The sequence below is a fragment of the Rana temporaria genome, chromosome 4 (genome assembly GCF_905171775.1).
Source record: "Rana temporaria chromosome 4, aRanTem1.1, whole genome shotgun sequence".
NCBI lineage: Eukaryota > Metazoa > Chordata > Amphibia > Anura > Ranidae > Rana > Rana temporaria.
In genome coordinates, this window is record NC_053492.1 from 248,276,918 (window position 1) to 248,282,491 (window position 5,574).

Here is a 5,574-nt window from a genome sequence, read left to right on the forward strand (position 1 = left end):
CTATACCAGTCCTTTATCATTGGTAATTCCTTTGTTTTCCAATATTTGGGAATTAATGCTTTCGTTGCATTCAACAGGAAAGGAGTAAGTGCTGCTCTGTACTTCTTCCTAGAGCCCCCAATCGCATGAAACAAACATTTCCAGGGATCCAATTCTATCTCCGTCCCATTAATCTTTTTAATTAAATCCAATACTTCTACCCAGTATGGCTGGATCAAACTGCACTGCCACCATATATGGGCATGGGCTCCTTGCTACCCACATTCCCTCCAACACAAGGGTCAAAAATCGGGATTCATTTTATGTATCTTGGATGGAACGTAGTACCACTTAGTAAGTAGTTTATAATTCATCTTGTTTATCCTTGTGTCCCTTGAGGTAGCTATGACTAAGCATTGATATCCAATGCTAATTATGTTAACTTTACTCCACAGACCCCTCCTAAACATAAAAAAAAACGAGTTTGTTAGGACTTTTAAGACCATTAAAAGACAACAAATATATTTAAAATATTTTATTTAATGTATGTTATGTTAATAGAAATATGTAACAAGTATAATGCAAATGTTATTCCAATCTGGCTGCAAAATAAGGAATATGCTTTTAGTCTATTTGAGGTCTTTTTAAATACAGAAAAATAATAAAGAAATACATGTTGATGGTGGACATGTGGGCAGACCATGCAATGTAATGCTGCCGCCATAATGACAACAGTTTGCATATCGTACAGATCATCATCAAACCATTTGATGATGTCACATGGTCCAACTCATGCACATTTTTATAAATCAGCAAGCTAATTAGAAAAATTGTATAATCCCAGCCTGAAGTTGGGCTTTAAGAATAAACAGTCTTACAATATAGAAGAACCGAGAAATTTGACATTTTGAGTTATAAAACACTGTTCATTGCAAGCACGGCACCAATCAATACACTCATTGCACGTTCTTGTGCCCTAGTTTTTCAAGTAAGTATTATTACATAAAAATGTATCTTACATAAGTTGTTTATATATAGAGTCCGTGATTTCTCACATTTTATTTTCTGTATTTTTATTATTGTTTTATTTATACTAAGACTAGCAGGTACTTGTAATGAAATGTTTAGCTTAGCAAAATACTTGTCTGTTTTATTTCTAAGTGATGCCCTTTGAATGCGAAATAGTAAAGGAACTAGCTCTGCTTTCTCGAACGCCTCTCTTTTAACATGAAAAGAATAATAAAGCTTTGAAGTAGTAAACGAGATGCATGAACTTTTGCCACAGCAGTTTCTAGGACGCATACAGTAAGTGAAGCATGACATATGGCAACATAAGAACTAAGCAGTTTTAAATCTCTCCTCTCTATATTTTCTCTTTCTTTCTTTTTTCTTTCTTTCTTTCATTTTCCCTCTCTCTCAGTTTCTGCCATGGAGAGAAGGTTTCTTTAAATTGTTATTTTGTACCTGGTGTCCATTTATATTTTTCAATTAATAGCAGCATCTGTATTGGACATACACAGGAAGCATGTACGGTAAAGAATAGTAAATTAAAATCTACAGTGTGAGAAACTGATATATGACTTTAAGTACTGCCCAAACAAATATAAGAAAATATGATGAAACTGGCTTTCCAATTCATACAACAGCTCTTTGTCTATCTACAAGGCTATGTTAGGGATCATGAATGTTGCATGCTACTGTCCATTAAGCAGCTAAAAAGCCACGTGGGGCACTGGTATGCCTTGCAATGTCAACAGTTTATTGTTGCATTTATAGCTCAGTTATAATGCAAGACATAAATGTTTGAGACAGGGCTTTGAATCATTTGTGGCTCTAGAGAATTCACTGTAAATGTTAGACCATGTTCTTCAATTGTTAATATCTCTCTGGACATTGGCACATGGGCCATGACATAGCAAATTCTTAACTTTTATGGGTATCAACTTTGTTACAGGTAATGTATTTGTATTCTGATCCTTGCACTAACTTCAAAACTAACTTTTTTAAGAAAAAAAAGTAGCACAGAATTCTCCAGGGACCGATGCTTGAGGTAGAAAATTAGCAATTGCCCAGCTGCCTGCAAAATAATCAACTTCATACTTATACACAGGGGAATTCCAAGATGCAACCAATAGCTGAAAAAGTTAATTTATCACAGGAAATTTAAGTCCAGACATTCAGCAGGGTTCCTTTAACGGGGCATAGGTTTTGTTAGTTTTCCTTGTCACCTCTCTGCCAGTCTTGATAGTCGTTAAGCTCAGTTGCCTGTCCTGTGTTGCTTCCTCGCAACTTGGCTCAGGACTTGGCTTTTTAGCCTACCTTTAGCTGTTTGTCCTTTGGGAGGCCTACGTATGGGCATCCAAGGAGGACATTTTCTTGATTGATTTGTTCTTGATATCTGTCCTAAACACCACAAGTAAGTGATATATGGGGGGGGGTATTTATGAAAGGCAAATCCACTTTGCACTACAAGTGCAAAGTACACTTGAAATTGCACTAAAAGTGCACTTGGAAGTGCAGTCACTGTAAATCTGAGGGGTAGGTCTGAAATAGCTCTGCTGATTTTATCATCCAATCATGTGCAATCTAAAATGCTGTTTTTATTTTCCTTGCATGTCACCCTCAGATCTACAGTGACTGCACTTCCAAGTGCACATTCAGTGCAATTTCAAGTGAACTTTGCACTTGTACTGTCGTTTGCACTTGTAGTGCAAAGTGGATTTTCCTTTCGTAAATAACCCCCTAGGTGTCAATTAGTGTTAAAAAAGTGACATTCTGCTTTTTCAAGAGATCAATTTTGTTCAGGAGACCATCTGATATGTAATAATAAATATTTTAACACCTGGCCACACAACACCAACCCCAAGGCCAAGGGAAACTGAGTCTCTATTGTCATGCATAATATTGCCTAACTCTAAATACTCACTTCAAAATCTGATCGCTTTGGCAAATATCTTTCTCTTAGATTTCTTTTTGGCAATATCATTTACACTATTGCCAACCTGTACTTACCCAACATCTCACTGTTGTGTTAGTGTCTTAAAGTGGCTGTAAAGGAAAAATATTTTACCCTTAATTCTCTGCATTAAGGTAAAACAAAAATGAATAGTAGCACCCCCCAGCCCCCTGAAATACTCACCTCAGCTTGATCTCAAACCAGCGATGTGCACCTCTGCAGTAGCTCTTCTCCCCTATCCCCCAGGCTTGGCTAAGAGCAGTGGTAACCATTGGTTCCTGCTGTCAGTCAAAACTTGTGAACGGAGGGCAGGGCCAAGTCGGGCTTTGAATCTAAATATGTAAACAAGCACAAACAGCCCGGCTCAGGATTGAGCATGCTTCCAATGGGGGCATTCAAAAAGGAGGAGAAGCCAGAAGCACCAGTGGAGTACCCCAAAATAGGAGGATCGGGGCTGCTCTGTGCAAAACCATTACACAGAGCAGGTAACTATTTTTGTTTTTAAAAAAAAGCTTTACAATCACTTTAAATACTTACTGTATGTTCTCTAGATTTCTGTGCTGAGGGCAATATCCTATTGGGAGGTGAATGTAATTTGTTTTTTGATTTTCACTGGGACTCCACTTCAGGCAAGTCTCAAATATCCTATATACATATATACTTACCTGGCAGGGGAGACACCATGATCATGAAGGTGGTTCTCCCAGGGCGAGGCTCGGCCATTGCACTTTGGCCGTGCTGATCGTGGTGTCTTCCCTGCCGCTTCTCGGGCTTTTGGCTAGGATTGGGTGTAGTATCTGTTCTTATCAGTTGTCAGCGAAGCGCTGAAGCACCTCCTACATGGGGAGGGTGGATGGAATCCAATGACGTCATTGCACCTGGAAGGATGGTTTCAGCAGGGACTACGACGTGCTGCCCGACAGTTACTGGGGCCGGCCCATGGTTGAGTCTGAGCCATCTGGAAGGGTGCTCCTGGTGAGGATGGGTGCTGCGCTTGGTCTTGGTCTTTTTGCCGAGTTCTAGTCTGGCCTTCTGGCTGGCTGGTGTAAGTGCTATCTCTGTCAGCGATCCGGTTGGAGGAGCTGGTAATGCCCTGTGGTAAGACGGGGTAGGACCATGCAAATCCGCCGGGTTGACGGAGGGTCTGGAAGGGCTAGCATTGGTGGAGGCTGCTACCTGAGAGGCAGTTCTCCCTAAGAAAACCTTGAAGGGCTCTCTAGCTGGCAGGGGTGGAGGGCTGCACTGGCTGGTTGGGGGGCTGGATATGGAACGAAAAGCCTATGGTGCATGTGCCCCTGGAGTGGCAGTCCAGGGGTGTCTGAGAATCACTGTGTGTGAGGGACACTTTGATTTAAGGATACCACGGTCACTGCACCAGCTACATGCTTTTTTTAGCACCTGCCTCCTGGGCCGGGCCTTTTGGCTAGGACCGGAGGAATTTTTTATTCCTGGTCGGAGGGCCTGGTCATTGTTGAACACAATGATCACTTCTTTCACTCTTCACTGTCCCTTTCCCCCACTTTCTTTTATTTAAGCCTATGCTTGTCACGTTTTTGTCTTATTTTTGTTTGTGCACTGTGAGATTATTAGGGTGCCGGTCCTCGGGCCAGTCCTGAATGTCTTGGGAGTGGGTGGACATGGCCTTATGGCTTAGTCTGCCGTATTTTAGTTGGGTATAGCGTTGCATGACCACACAATTGTCAGTTAAAGTAAAAAAGTGCCATATTGCAAAAAATAACCTGGTCATGAAGAGGGTAAACCTTCCAGGGCTGAAATTGTTTAATCCTGCTCTGTAATTATATGTTGTAACTCCTCCATTAATGGAAGTATAGGTCCAAGGCTTACCTTAAATACTTTCAGTATTCAGTCCTAACAGTATTTCAGTCCTAACAGTTGTCAGTGCCCAAACAGATATGTCGAAACTCCTGTTATGCACCTTATACACTCCATTATTACTGCACAGAATGCATAATGTACATAAACTAGATAAAAAATGATGTGTAAAATTTGTTTTTGTTTTTTTACTTTTTTTTGTGTAATATAGAGACATGTAATTCCATATCATGGTAACACAATCTTATAATAACATGTAGGCAAATACTTTTATTGTGTTAATACAAAAAGTCTGTAATTTGTTCAACATTAGATGGCATAAATAGCTGAATTAGCTAAACCAACAACCTTAACTGCCATATTTAAAATAGTTTAATAACTGATGGTAGTGTAATCAGTGCAGAATTAGTGACACATCGCCAGAATGGGACTTGGTAACTGGTAGGAGTGTTTGCCCACTTTCCTGCACTGGAGAGTGAAGGCCAAACTGCTTTTGCAAGACCAAAGAGTAAGATCAGGATTACTGAAAATTATCAATATATTCTTTATCTCCAGGGGATGATTAAATTGTTTTTGTTATTTTTAATGAGCTCTAATTTAGGTTTTAAGTATGAGGTTACATAACGCTGAGCAAAACACAACTATCTACACTGCAACTATCCAATTATGTGCTTCTGCACATGTTTTGTCTGTTTGTCAGTCCCGCAAACTATAAACTTAAAAATTTTACTACATAATAATTGTATAAAACATACTCACCTTTCCATGCAAGCTAATAATATCTTCCAAATGCCTCTTCAGTCCTG

At 39.7% G+C, this 5,574-nt stretch overlaps 1 pseudogene; it reads left to right on the forward strand.

Moving 5' to 3' along the window:
* The first annotated feature begins 3,592 nt into the window (after positions 1-3,592).
* LOC120938463 lies at positions 3,593-3,769 on the forward strand (annotated as a pseudogene).
* Positions 3,770-5,574: the final 1,805 nt, after the last annotated feature.